The following is a 14,584-nucleotide window of genomic DNA, read 5'->3' on the forward strand; positions in this document are numbered from 1 at the left end:
CCATTGGCTTAATTTAGGAACTCTACACGCCGGTCATTGGAGCAGGCTCCAGGCACCACACGGATCCTCATCTTCTATTGGATGGAATCTACACCGGAAAGTGAAGGCGTTAAGCGCGGGAAATAACTTAATCAGCGTTGGAAAATAGAAACGTTGTATTGCTATTATACATAACTATTATAAGTAGTGAAAAGTAACTTAGTAGCCTACATTTACTCAAGTACTTTCCTTAAGAACAGTTTCTGACGAAGCCTAGCTATTTGCACTTTATTGGAGTATTGCTTTTTATGCTACTTTAGACTTCTATTTCAGTACTTAGTTGGATTACTTTTCAGATTAAGAGTTTGCACAAAAGATGATGAGTTCATACAATATTTTGCAGATCAAACGCAGCTCCATCTCAACCTGTTACAAAAGTTAATTAGTACACATAGTTTCATCTGTAAAAAAATAATCTAATAAGTAATGTGGACCTCACAAAGGGCATTTTTCTAGAACAAGTCATTTTATAACAAGTAGGACTACATTTTGCCTTGACATTTTCACTGCGCTACTTTTACTCAAGGTTTTGAATGGAGGATTTGTACTTGTAATGAGGTACGATGAAACTTGGTACACTTGTACAGTTTGGGGGCTTGAACATTTTCAGATATGTAGCCATTGCAAAAATACAACCACAGTCTCATCTGTTGGCCACTGGAGTAGTCAGTGGTAATGAGGGCGGGGCAAGCGCTGACGTTCAGGTATTTGACAGCCACTGCCCCCCAATATGACCTAAGCAATGTGCATGTGACAGGTGTGTTGCTGAGATAAAAATGATGTTTGGTAAAACTGGAGACCATCTTGCAATGGGATCACACCTGCTGTGATGTGAATGGTGCAGTGGAATAGATTACATTATACCATGTTTAACGTTGTACATTCCTTGTTCTGGTGTGATCCAGTCACAGGGTGGTTTCTAGTTTTGTGCTGGTTTTTAGTGTTTGTCGGTTGCAGGATTTGAAAGGATTCTAAACCAATCCTGAATCGGCCCTCCATCAGAGACAAGTATATGATCAGGGATGTTGACTACTTCAGCTTTCTCAACAAACTGACTACAACCAAGCAACCCAATCTGTTTGCTGAATATATATGTAATATATATCAATGGTAAATTAAACAAACAAACAACAAACAAAATGTGCTTTGCTATCGTCATATTAACAACATCATTGATTGGTGAAGTGTGGAGGCCTGGGGCAGTACCTACCAGGGCACTGGTTCATGGGCCTAAATCAATGAGACATTGAGAGAGGGGGGTATCTTTTTAAAAATCTGCTGAAGCCATCCAACACAGCTCAAACAATCCACAGGGGCCAAAATCAACAAAAAATAAGTCTTTTGTAGTTGCTTTCAGCTAAGTTGCTAAATTCATGTTTGATATTGAATTGAAGGGTTGTCTGGGTTAATTCACAAAAAGTTCTACACAACATGCATGCAGACATGATATTTTTAGAAAGTCTGCCCAAGGTTCCCAGATACTGTGCACACATCACAGCCTAGCTAGTTATGTTTTCACCTTGGGAGTCTGTGTGTGTGTGTGTGTGTGTGTGTGTGTCACCATGGTAATATGCTGTCCTGGACACCTTCTGTAGTAGGAACCAGCCACAGAAGCTGTTTTGAGTACTTTGCCAGGTGGTATGTCTGTCTGTGAACACATTTTGTAAAGGTGAAAGCACCATAACTGTGCAAGATGCAGTCATGAAACTTTACAGGTGTGTAGTTGAGATCGAAATGAAGGTCAAGTTTGAAGATGGGTGTGGTCTGACCCATGATTGCTGGGAACTCTTGTAATAATGTAGTTATGTGTACTCATGGGTCAACATGTTAATGGGCATCATAGTTGCTCATCACAAGATGGTTTCCTTCTCACAGTGTAACAGAATTCACCATTACCTCTTCACCTGAACAATGTATGATGTAGTACAGCGGTTCCCAAACTTTTTTAGCCGCGCACCCCCTTCTATGTCCCAACCGGGTTGACGCACCCCCAATCCCCCACACCTTCAAAAAAACCAAAATGCAACAAGCTTTTCTATAGCCATATTAAAGGCGGCATGTTTAATCATGCTCAAATGACCAGAACACACATATAATAAAATAATCACGATCACAACAATGCGCTCTGGCATTTGAATTAATCTGAAACACTGTAACACAGTTTCAATATAATGCAATAAAGTTATGCGCAAGCTTCCACTTTTAAGAGCAAAGAGGATGGATGACAGGCTCAGGATCAGAGGAAGAAAGCAGATAAATTGGGGAAACTGTAATTGTGTAATTATCAGACCGCCATTACATTTTTCATCTCGCGCACCCCCTAGCGGCAGCTCACTTTGGGAATCCCTGATGTAGTATATGGTATTATTGTAATCCTTGACCAACTTAACATCGGGGTAGACATCAACTTTTCTGTGTTATTGTGTTTGGTTCAGGAGATATGATGCAAAATACATAATTCAGTTATGGCGGAAAGACATGACACATGACATTTTTGCAATGGCTCCATATCCGAAAATGTTCAGGGCCCAAAACTGTACAAGTGTACCAAGTTTCATGCTTTTAAGAAAAAGTTAACGATTTCTTTTACTTATCATATGGACTATTGTTGGATCCAAGAATAACAAACATACAGTATGTTGGTCTATTCTAAGTGCTGTATCGTAGGCAACTGGACGTGTTTCAGTTTCTTGAAGAGGCTTCTTCAGTTCTAACTAACTGGAGGGGAGTTGTAGGCTTTTAAACTCTGTGTGGGAGTGTCCTTACAGAGTCGTATGAGCTCGGAGTTTCAGAGTCGATGGAGCCACTAGTAGGCTGTTGTGAATGGTTGTTAGGCTGTCTGGGGAGAGAACTCAGTACTGCATTGTAGGTGGGTGATAAGTCATGTCTTAGGCCACCTCCTCTGTTCAAAGACAGCTGTTCCAGTTTGACATAGATGGATTCTTTTATTCCTCTTTCAAACCATCTGTCTTCTCTGGACAAGATGTTTACATTGTTGTCTTCAAAAGAATGATTTTCCTCCTTCAGATGTAAGTGGACAGCAGAGTCTTGACCTGAGGAGTTGGCCCTCCTGTGTTGTGCCATTCATTTATGGAGAGGTTGTTTTGTCTCCCCAACGTATAAATCTGTGCAGTCCTGGCTGCATTGAAAAAAAGGTTTTAAGTCTACTCTTAAACATAGAGAGGGTGTCTTCCTCCTGAACCGACTCTTGAAGATGGTTGGTGACTAAAGGCTTTGCCTCCCATTCTACTTTTGGAGACTCTAAGAACCACAAGTAACCCTGCATCCTGAGAGTGCAGCGTTCGGTGGGGTAATAGGGTACTAATAGGTTTTTAAGACATGACATTGCCTGGCCATAAGGGCTTTGTATGTGAGAAGAAGGATTTTAAATTCAATTCTGGATTTTAAAGGAGGCCAGTGCAGAGAGGCTAATACGGGAGAAATATGTTCTCTAATATGAGACATCAACATCATGGCTCATTTAAGCAGCAAAACTAAAATCTGTACTATAAACAGAAGGACACAGGGGATACTCTCCAGAGGAAACAGCAGTGATGGAGCTCAGGAGTCGGGGGACTTCAGTAATCAATGAAGTTAAACTCTGTCTCGTGCGTAAAAGCCCGCATCGTCTCTCCTAAGGGGGAGACGCGCTTAATGTTTCTGCTGCTGGAGTCAATTGCAGGTTATGTTATAAATATGTTCCTCATCAAAGATTTCACCCAGTAATAATAACATATAATTTCATATAACTATTTCACCCACCCACACCCCATCCCTATTAATCAGAATGATAGTCTGTATGTCCTGTCTGATCAGAGGACTGAGATTCGCGCACCACATTACGCACACAGAGACACACCATGACATACAGTTGAACGGAGTTGTTGTCATCATCTTTATTTATTATTGATCATTGTCAAAGGCAAACGCCATGTAGAAAAAAATAAGACTGCCAGTAGCTGTGCTGGGTTGTTTGTATCCATGGTGCCTCCAACTGATCAATGGGGGGAAAGCAAACTCCGTTCACTGATTGTGAATCCGAGAGCATGGATTTCCTCATCCATTTTTGGCCCTAGGTGGGCTCCGTAAAAGCTAAATTGAACATTTTAAAACTTAAATACAGCAGAGCATTCCTCAGTTTGAATGTTTTCTTTTTTAAGGACCTTATATTTTGGAATTAGTTCTGACTGAGTTTTGAATAGGCTACAGAAAAAAGTCTTCCTCTTTCAAAAGAAAATGGTGAGTCAAATGAAAGACAATTGTTGGCGATAATCATATATATGTATATATATATATGTATATATATACACACACACACACACACACATATATTATATGTTCTTCCATCAACTAATTAAATCTATATTATGCTTACCATGAATGAAATATTTAAACCCAAAGATGCTATGATTTTGCTTTGCTGTAATAATATTTCACATTGCAATATAATTTGTTATGTTTGGGAGCTTTAGTATAGAATGCCAAACCAGATTCTTTGTACACAGCCTTTCTTGGATTTGTTTTGTTTTTTATTGAAAGTGTGATGTATATGATTAAAACAAGTTGTGTTTAAAGCTGCACTGAATCACTGGATTGCATAGGGCAATGACCCAGTAGATGGCAGCAAAGCCAAGCCAGTGGAACCAGGAAACCTTTGCCAGCGAAATCATTGTGTGTTTTACAACCTAGTTTACTTAGGGTAGGCTACTGAAGAATTGCTTTCTAATGCATGAAAGTGTCAATTATAATACTTTTACCAGTGATGCATAGGGTACAAGGCTATAGATTTGTGTCAATGGTAGCAAATCAGTTTTTTAAAACTGATCGTTCTGCAACATAGACCCATTATAGACTGTCAAATATAATGGGTGCTTACAGTTAAGACTCGGTCCTATTCGCACAGCTACCACGACAGTGTTTATTACACCTTTGGTCCAATCTGGCTTCTGACAGGACGAGTTGGGCAGGACAGCACCCCTACTGGTCTGAACTAACCTGTAACTTCGTACCGGTCACAGAGCCACATGAGAGTTCAGACCTGAGTAGCAGGCTGCCGTGAATCTGCATCATCTCTGTCTCTGCAACTGTAGCCGCAGCAGCAGGAGTCCCGCGATGGATCCGAAGTGAAGGGTAAGCTTGACATTAATTTAATCGCATTAACTTTCATTCATGAGTAAGCTTAAAAGACGGTAAACATTATCGCTTTTTGTTCCATTTTGCTCCGGCATTTAAATACTTAACACCAAACTCCTTTTTAAAAAAGAAGGTTTTATTGTTGCAGAGCTTTCCGACAAACATTTCAACTTAAAACGTTTAACAAACATATAATTAGGGTCCACTCTCCAATTCGGCGCCAGTCCACCAAGCAGCAGTTACTGCTGTAAGATTTATTTCTGAAAAACGAGTGTTTGATGCAGGCAGCAGAAAGACATTTTTGAAATTGACTGTCTGTTAAAATAAAACCTTTAACTTAAGTGGGGTACACAAAAAAAAGAGTCTGTGAATCTGCCGCAGTTACAATGAATTCCGTAACCCATCACTCTGTGTGACCCAAATAGCCCACTGTTGGGCCCCCTACCCCTGGATGTCCTAATCACTCGATGTGATGGGTCACGATAGGCCATATAGTGAGGCCCATCGGTATACAAGCTCGTTAACCTGTTTAACGTAACGTATATACTGTATGCTATTGTATCCACGGCTGTCTGATGTGCAATCTTTATGGCTATATATCTGACTGAAAAAATAGCTATAGGCTACTCCCAATATTTGTTAAGTTCTTCTGGTTAATTCTGAATGACATAGAAGCTGTGGTTGACCAATCAATGCTGAAAAACGTTGCTTTTTAATCTCATTCATGGTGGAGAAAAGTTAGTCTAAACCAAAACGCATTCTGAAAATCAAAATGTATGCTGCTTTATATTGAACTGAAGAAGTTAGTTCATCATTATTCATAAACATGAAGCACTATATTTTATGGTGATAAACAAAGATAAACATGCAGCCCACAACTAAATTCTCTCCATTCTCATTCCTTGCCCACAATATGTGTCCTGATGGGTGCTTTTAAAACCTGTAAAAAATAAGCCATTATAAACAGACCAGGACTGATTTAGAAAATATACTGTAGCTGATCAAACAGTCGATTTTTCTTAAATGTTATTTCTGCAACTTTTATAAACTCTTAAAATCTGCCATGGAGCTGAATGTAAACAAATCAAATCAAATCAAATCAAATCAAATCAAATTTTATTTGTATCGCCCAAATTCACAAATCACAGTTTGCCTCAGAGGGCTTTACAATCTGTACAGAGACGACACCCTCTGTCCTTCGACCCTCGATTCGAGTGAGGAAAAACTTGCCCCAAAAAAAGCCCTTTTAACAGGGAAAAAAAATGCGGAAGAAACCTCAGGAAGAGCCACAGAGGAGGGATCCCTCTCCCAGGACGGACAGACGTGCAATAGATGTCGCATGTACAGAGCAGATCAACGAGATCACAATGTATACAATTATAATGGATGGTTGACAGGGACTACAGGGACGTATAAGGACTTACTGCTGCTAATATATGACCCCCCTAAATAGAAATGGCATTATAATATTAAACTGGATGCCTAAATATGTTACCCACAGACCTCTGAGTTTCATGTGATGTCAGGCTGAAGTGGAAAATGAAAGAAAGATGGATGAGGGGAGAAAGAGCAAGTTCAATGCTAAAGGGGCTGATGGACAGGCGGCTAGGTGTTACGGTTTACTTCTCTCACACAGCCCAGGATTCAGACTCTGAAACTGTGTTTAACTGTGTTCAACCTTTATTTATTCAGGGAAAGTTGTTAGAACTTCATGAATTTCTCTCGGAAAAGTCAGGAGAAAGTCACAGTCCTTCGTTGTTGGCATATGAGCTATTGCCATTTAGCACCGTGTGTATGGGACCATGATAGTGGTTGCTGGGGCAAAGGAGATCATTCATTAAAGGAACATTTCACCCAAAAATAACAAAGTGAGAAAAGGTGCTGCCTGAAACCTGTCTTATTTACACTTCACATCTTGTTTATTTGCTTGTGTAGAAATAGAAATGTAAAAATGAGAGACTGTGGTTTTAGGGAGCAGTTAGCCTTTGAGCTATAAATTGACCAAAGGTGAGTATTAGCATTTTATGTAGGCTAGCATCTCAAAACTCCTTACCCACTGTTAAACTTGAGAGAGATTAAAGGTAAAGTTCTCCCCAAAATTCAGTTAGCCTAAAAAAAATAAAAGATGAAATAAAACAGAATGGCTCCACACAGCTTGCCCAGCATAGTCCAAGTCTCCAGAACCCTCAGTTCCCAAATTCATTTGAAAGACGTTATTTACACCCTTGTCATGCAGTCCAACTTCTGCACCCACTTCAGACGGGGTGCACTTACACTTTTAGCTTAACAGCTACAGTGAAGGGTTTTGCTCAAAAAGGGCATGCATGACGTCTTTTCAAAAAAATTGGGAGATCCCAGGGCTTCATGACACCAAACAAGCTGTATGGAGTCATTTTATAAGTTTAAAAAAAAACCACTTTGTTTTTAAGACGTGAGGTTGTCAGAAGGCTTCTTTTTTTACTTTGGACATCACTAGGCTAGCAGCTCCTCCCTGCTCCTAGCTCATGTTAAACTAGGCTAAAGGCATCCCGGAATATGCTACGTATTTAGCACATTGGCACATTTCTTGTAATGTCAAACTGTCAAATTAATCAAGATAAATATGAATTTTAATCGCAAATTTGCAAATAACCTCTACACTGCAACCTAACCCCATATCTGCTTGTATGCGTGTGTGTGTGTGTATGTGTTTGTATGTGTGTTTGTGTGTGTGTGACTCCTGTAAGCACACTTTATTGCTTCAGTAGAAAGGTTGACCTCAGTGACTGCAGGGATTTAAAAAAATCAACACAGCCAGGTTTGTTTAACGGAGTGAACTGAGTGTTTGAAGTATTATAAATCAATGATTCTTTGTGACACACAGACCTGTCTAACAGTGAAGTGCTATGTGCAGGACAAGGCATCCATTGAGAGCTTTGACGGGCTGGGTGGGTTGGGGTTGGGTGCTGGTTTGGGGGGTTAAGAGTTGTTGGGTAATCACTGTAGGTCTCTTTTGCAGCTGGTCATGGATGAATGGAAATCACTGGGGATTAGCTAATGCAAAACTTGCAAATTTGCTGTGGAAAAAATCTAATCTGCCTAAATTAGGTTTACTTGCAATGTGTTTTATAATCCAGGAAGTGGGATGGTTTAGCTCCAGAGGGTTGCATGGATGGATATTAAGGTGGATGGATGTACAGTGTACAGGGCATTGAAAACACAATTAGCATCTTCTGTCCCACACATGGTTAAGTTCAAGCTACTCAAGCCTATTTCAATCAGGATAGACTCACATTTTTCAAGTGAACATGAAGATTTATTGCCATGTGTACAAAAAGAATGAGAAAGTTTGGCGGTTAGATGGTTAGTTATATTTGGGGAGGTGATGAAGCTGTGTGTAGAATGATGGAGTCTAGACACTGGTGGTGGTGATGGAGGAAGAAAGATCCTGGAGATCTGATGACAGGGGAGTTGATTCTGGTGAGGAGAACTGGATATGAAGAGCTGGAGGTGGATGGGGTGGAGGTGGGTCACACCTATTTAAAATCTGGCCATTGACCGGTTCACAGTAGAGGTCTGCATATCAGTGTAGTCATATCTTTAACTTTAAAAACGATTTCTGATTTTTCTGAAGGGGATCTGTGAGGAGGAAATCATCCAGCAGGTGAAGCAAGGAAGGGATCTTAACTATGCTAAACAGAATCCAGCAGAGAGCTTGGTTGACGATGCACGGGCTGCTCCTGCATCTGAAAGTCAGGTGCACTGCAAAATAGTATTTTGAATCTCACTTAATGCTGAAAAGCATTTGAAAGCATCGGTGATGTCTGCTTTGGAAAGCCACGTGCCCTGGCCTGCTGGTGGTGGCGTAGTGGAGAGAGAAGGGCTCAGGTGGAATGAGGCTATTAACGCTTGAGAAGGGGCAGTCGTAAGGGGTGGACAGATCAAAAATTAATCTTTTCTTCCCCAAGTATTTTCTTGTGGCTACACCTATTGGGCTTGTGCAAAATACTGGGAAGGAAGAAGACTGAAATGGACCATTAATGTACCCTTTGTTGACCTCTTTCTCAAATAAGTGGAAAACTGTAAATTTCACTGCTGACTGTAGATTTTTTGATATGAATGTATCTGTGGGGAAAGAGAGGAACCAGACCTGCAATCCTTGAGAAAGGCCAGTGAGGGATGATTGACAAACACAGAATCAGAGTGAAAGGACAGCTCTGCTGCTAGACAATTAACATTTACTGGTGTAGAGGGATGATAGTTCAGAATGTTTTTGAACCACAATGGTTCTCCGGGGGTTCTGTGGTGGAATGGTGCGCTGTGGCCAGATGGGCATCTTTGCTAGAGATGGGCCGAACCACATGTTTTCAGTTCCGATATTCCGATTCACAACCGCCGATACCGATACAGATTCCGATACAAGGACTCATTTTATTTTAATATTATTATTATTGTTGGTATTGTGTTTAAGGTTACATCATGAGGCTGAAATAAACCACACAGCACACAAAAAACACACAAATGCACTGGATTTAAATGTATTCCAAAGGAATTTATTTATGTTAGGCTTCACATTGAAACAGGTAGCAGCAACAGCTGCAAATTGAATATTTGATATGCAAAGCTGTAGAGAAATAAATATCTACATGATCAAAATAACCTTCAAGCAAGCTCATGGCTTTAACATCTTCTAACTGTGCAGCTAACTGCGATAGTTCGGATATAGCAGTCTGTGAAATGTCTTTTCTGGATGGCAGACTATACCTGGGCTCTAAGTGCTCCAACAGGCTGCGAAATCCGACAGTTTCCACGACAGATTGTGGGTGGTCATCATGCCCGCCTACAATTTTTGCAGTGGCTGCAGAATGACTTTGAGAAATGGCAGTTATGGTATGTGCAAACGTTTTTGTTGAAATTATTGCATATTGGCAAGTTGTTGAAAAGATGCACCGGCAGCCTTGCTTGTCAGAGGCAGGCTGAGGATGGGGTAGGAAAGGAATCCTAGCGGTTGTAGGCTGGAACTGTACTGTGGGGCAGAGGGAAGCGGTGTGGCCTGGATTTCTGCAGGTGTTGCAGGAAGTTATTGGTCTGCTTCCAGCAATCATCACCTGCAGTTGGGTGTCCAGTATGGACCAGCTTAGGTGGATGTTGGATTGGACGATGTTGAGCGTGGCTTTGCCGGCGAAGGCTGTATGGTACAGGTAGAATATGTTCCTCCCGTATTTGAGGTTAAGGTCGCCAGTGAGGGCCAAATAGGCATCTAGTTCATGCCTTCTTTCGGGGTAAACAGAGCAGATGATGTCGCAGTAAATGCTGAAAGCAAAGAAACTGCCTGATAGACAAGTCTCTGTTTACCTGGGGATCTACAGACATAAAAAATGCTGCGATATTTTCCCTGGTGGCCATGGATATATCACACGTGGGGAAAGGCGGGATGAGACTGACTAGACTGATGTCTTTATGTTGGAGTATCTTTACCTTAGCCGGAGTGATATGTTTGCGGCTTCGAGGCAGCATCGAGGCCTGGGTGGCGGCAATGGTCGCAGAAGATGAGGCAGAGGGTGAAGCATTCTCCAGTGTTTGAAGGCGTGCATCGATGATTTGCAAGGTGGTGGCCAGAGTTGTCTGCAGAGAAGTGGCTTGGAAAGGCAGCGGAGGTATGAGCAGGAGAATGGGAGAAAGAAGAGGTGCTCCTCTTCGGCAGAGGAAGGGGCTGTATTGGTTGTCTTGTTCTAATACTGTACTTGCCTCTACCCACTTAGTCATTATAGCTGCATTACTGGTGATCTTTTATCCCAGGTTGTACTTTTTACTGTTTATCATTGCAGATGTAAGATATACATTTTACTTAAAGCCACTATGATCAATAGTTCTATCAATAGATCAATTAACTATGTGTAATTTGAAAGGTGTGGCTTATGATGAGCAACCCACAGAGAATTATCAAACCTGTATTTCCCCTCATCTCTACAGAGGGTTTTAGTGTCTTCCGTATGATTTTGACACTGTTTCCACGTTTATGACGTTGATGGAGTAATTAGAGATGTTGGAGTATGTTTCTATGAGCTTAATTGTCTGTGTTCTGACAAATGGCTGCAGCTAGCTGGTCAAAGAAAGAAGTGAAAAGGAAGGGAGATAGTGGGCAGCCTTGCCTAGTCCCTATTCCTATGCAGTGTGAGGCATTGTTCTGCTAGTCTATTGGTGATTACAGTTGCTGAAGGTGCAGTTTATAGAATATTAACCCAGTTAATAAATGATTCCCCAAAGCCAATTTTTTGCATTGTGGATATGAAGAATGACCATTTTAATCTGTCAAAAGCTTTCTCTGCATCCAATGAGACAATGATGGTTCTTGTTGTTGTTTTGATGAATAATCCATTAAATTAAAAAGTATGTGTGTGCTACTCATGAATGTCTGCCTTTGATAAAGCTGGGTTGATCTAGGTGGATTGATTTTAATTTATTTTAATGTCCACATTGAGTAGAGAAATGGGGTTGTAACGTGATGGTAGTGTGGGATCTTTGTTGGGTTTTAGGAGGAGTGAAATTGTGGCTGTGTTCATGTATGCTGGCATACTTGAATTTTGTTTTATTTAAGTTATTAGTCTGTTGAAGATCAGAACTAAAATCAACCATAAGTGTTCATAGAACTCAGCAGGGAAGGTCTTCGTGCTTTGTTGTTGGGCATGAGCTTGAGGGCATTCGAAAGTTCGATCTCTGTTATTGGTGAGTCGGTCATGTCGAGTTGCGATAAATTAATGCTGGTAAGAATTGAGTGGATGTCCTCTTGAGTTTTTTTTTTTTTCATTTTGTTTAAATTGATTTGCCAAGTATTTACCAGATTTGTTATGATGATGGAATCAGGAATTGAGTTGTCTTATTTATGATTTCATTCATTTGGAATTTGTACTTTCTTAATTTGTTCTGGGTTTTCTTCTGTTTGGTTACTTACATTAATGTTTTCATGTTATTGGACTTTTTGTTCCAGTTCAGCTTCTTGTTTTTTTTCTTGTTTTGTTTCTTTTTTTATTTTATTTAGTTATTTTTTTTTAATAGGCTGTAAGAAATTATTATTTCTCTAAAAACAGCTTTTCCTGTTCCCCATAAAAGAGTTGTTGATGACATTGGGGAATCGTTTATTTCTAGGAAGGATGCTCATGTCCTTTCAGTAAGGCTGTCATATTAGGGATCTTTGAGAAGAGATCTGGTGTTAGGTTGCATATTTGAGTGATGAAATTTTAAAAGGAATAATGTGAGTCTGACATTAATATGGATATCTCTGTGTGTGTGTGTGTGTGTGTGTGTGTGTGTGTGTGTGTGTGTGTGTGTGTGTGTGTGTGTGGCACAATAAGACACTACATCAAAAATTCACAGGATTTTCAAAACAAGACAAGAGAAATAACACTGGACTCAGACGAAACAATGGTTTCCTACGATCTCACCTCACTTTTTATATGCATTACCACCCAAGAAGCGGTAAATATGGTAAAGAAACGCTGCTACAGGACAGCACTCCAGCAGAACCAGCTTCATCCCAGACCCGTTTGTGCCTTACTTGATTTCTGCCTGACGACCACCTACTTCCAGTACAGTGAAGGTTTCGACAGACAGAAGCATGGCTGTGCTTCTGTCTGTGCCATGGACTCAGTTTCTCCAATAGATGGAGGAGAAGATGAAGGAACAGAAGCACATCAGGGGAGCACTTGAGAAACTCAGGAGGATCTTCAATGAACACCTCATCCCGGACAAAACACCCAGACATAAGCAGAGTAATGTAGTTCATGCTGTTTGTTTTGTGTTGTTTTGTTTTGTTTTATTGCTGTCTAACCCATGAAGCTGATTGGAAGACTTAACACTCTGGGCTTGACTACAACAATGCAACTGGATATTGGACGACCTCACAAGCAGACCCCAGAGAGTACGGATTGATACATCCTCTACGTTACTGCTCAACACCAGAGCCCCTCAGGGCTGTGTGCCTAGCCCCCTCCCATTCACACTGTACACTCATGACTGCACTCCCAGGCATCACTATGTAATCAGTATTAAAGGTGTGGAAAAAGATGCATCGTGATGCAGACGTGGAAGATTCTGCATCGATGCAGAGACATAGCATAATCGAGAGTCTGGCGCTTATGCTGATTGTTGATTGTCAGGCCTCGGCCGACGTTGCTCCGATTCTTTGAATTATGGGCGGACATTAGCTAACTTTTACATTTCTGCCTCACAACAATTACTAATCATGTTAGCCATTTTCACCTAAAGCTAACGTCTGCAGCCATAAATAATAACTGTTACAGCAAGCCCAGCTACTCAGCCAAGATCTGAGGACGCGCTGTCAACTTTGCTGTCTAGCTCAGAGAAAGGTATGAGCAGCAGAGTCAATAAATGCCTTATCTTAAAGCTGCTTGTAGACAAATGTGAAAGGCACTGCAGATGGATAAATAATTAGTTTTTGTAGTTTATGTATTGAAAAGATGCAGCTTTTATTTTGTAGACTGCTGCAGTCTGATTATTGGAAGGACTTTCTGAATAAAAGGGGAATTTAAATGATGAAAAAGTAGCCATGTTCAGTAATATAGATCATTGAGGATGCCACACTGAGATGCATCGAGATGCATCGCAATGCCTCAAGAATTGTTTTGCATTCGAATCGTTGACAGCTGAATTGTAATTGAACGCAATTGTGAGGCCACTGACGATTCACAGGCTTCCTGCAGCCTATTCCTCCCTGGATATATATCACCGTGGTGCAGGGCATTAACAGAAAAGCCGATTTGTTGACACGTCGACATCAGTGGCGCAAGTCGACGACCCCTGAGAGTGGTCGACAAGTCGTGTTTTTTTTTTGGGCAGTGAACAGTGACAACGAATTTGTCTTCAAAATAAGAGCTTTACATTGCATCCCATTGGATTTTAGAACTGGGTTCTTAGCTTTTAATTTGAAAGTAGCGACCGTTCGTAGCTTGCCGCTACACAACAAGCTGACAGCAGCTCCTAGCTGTTTGGTTGTGTCTGGTAGCTGTCAGCTACAGAGACCGAGGAGACGCTAGCATCTACCGGATCTCAGCAGCTTTCCAGTTGCTCATCTTGACGTCCACAGCTGAAGTGATGGACTGATTGCTGTGATCAGCTGTTTCCTGGTTTTAAAACTCTCCGGCTGTGGGCCAGACACACATCCCATGTATGGAGGTGTTCCTCCGCTGTGTCAATGTGATGACGTCATCAAATAAGCGTGTCGACTCGACTTCGACTTTATTGACGGATAAGTCGACTTGAAAAAATCTGAAGTCACTAATGCCCTACCGTGGTGTTAATGTGGTTCAGCTGCCCCCAAGTTGTCAAAAAAAAAAATTTTTTAGTAAATTTAGTTAATGCAGTTTCAACTTTTCAGTTTTTAAGAGTTAAGTAAAAAACACACTTTTTCATTATT

General features: G+C 40.9%; 1 protein-coding gene across 1 annotated transcript in view; it reads left to right on the forward strand.

Moving 5' to 3' along the window:
• Positions 1-5,089: 5,089 nt before the first annotated feature.
• LOC311253303 (semaphorin-5B-like) overlaps positions 5,090-14,584 on the forward strand; it is a 105,234-nt gene continuing 95,739 nt past the window's right edge. The window contains exon 1 of the mRNA XM_084347175.1: positions 5,090-5,169. The gene's annotated coding sequence lies outside the window, so the exon portion shown is untranslated. The remainder of the gene's footprint in view (positions 5,170-14,584) is intronic.

The sequence above is a fragment of the Pagrus pagrus genome, assembly GCF_965226575.1.
Source record: "Pagrus pagrus genome assembly, chromosome: 24".
NCBI classification, from domain to species: Eukaryota; Metazoa; Chordata; class Actinopteri; order Spariformes; family Sparidae; genus Pagrus; species Pagrus pagrus.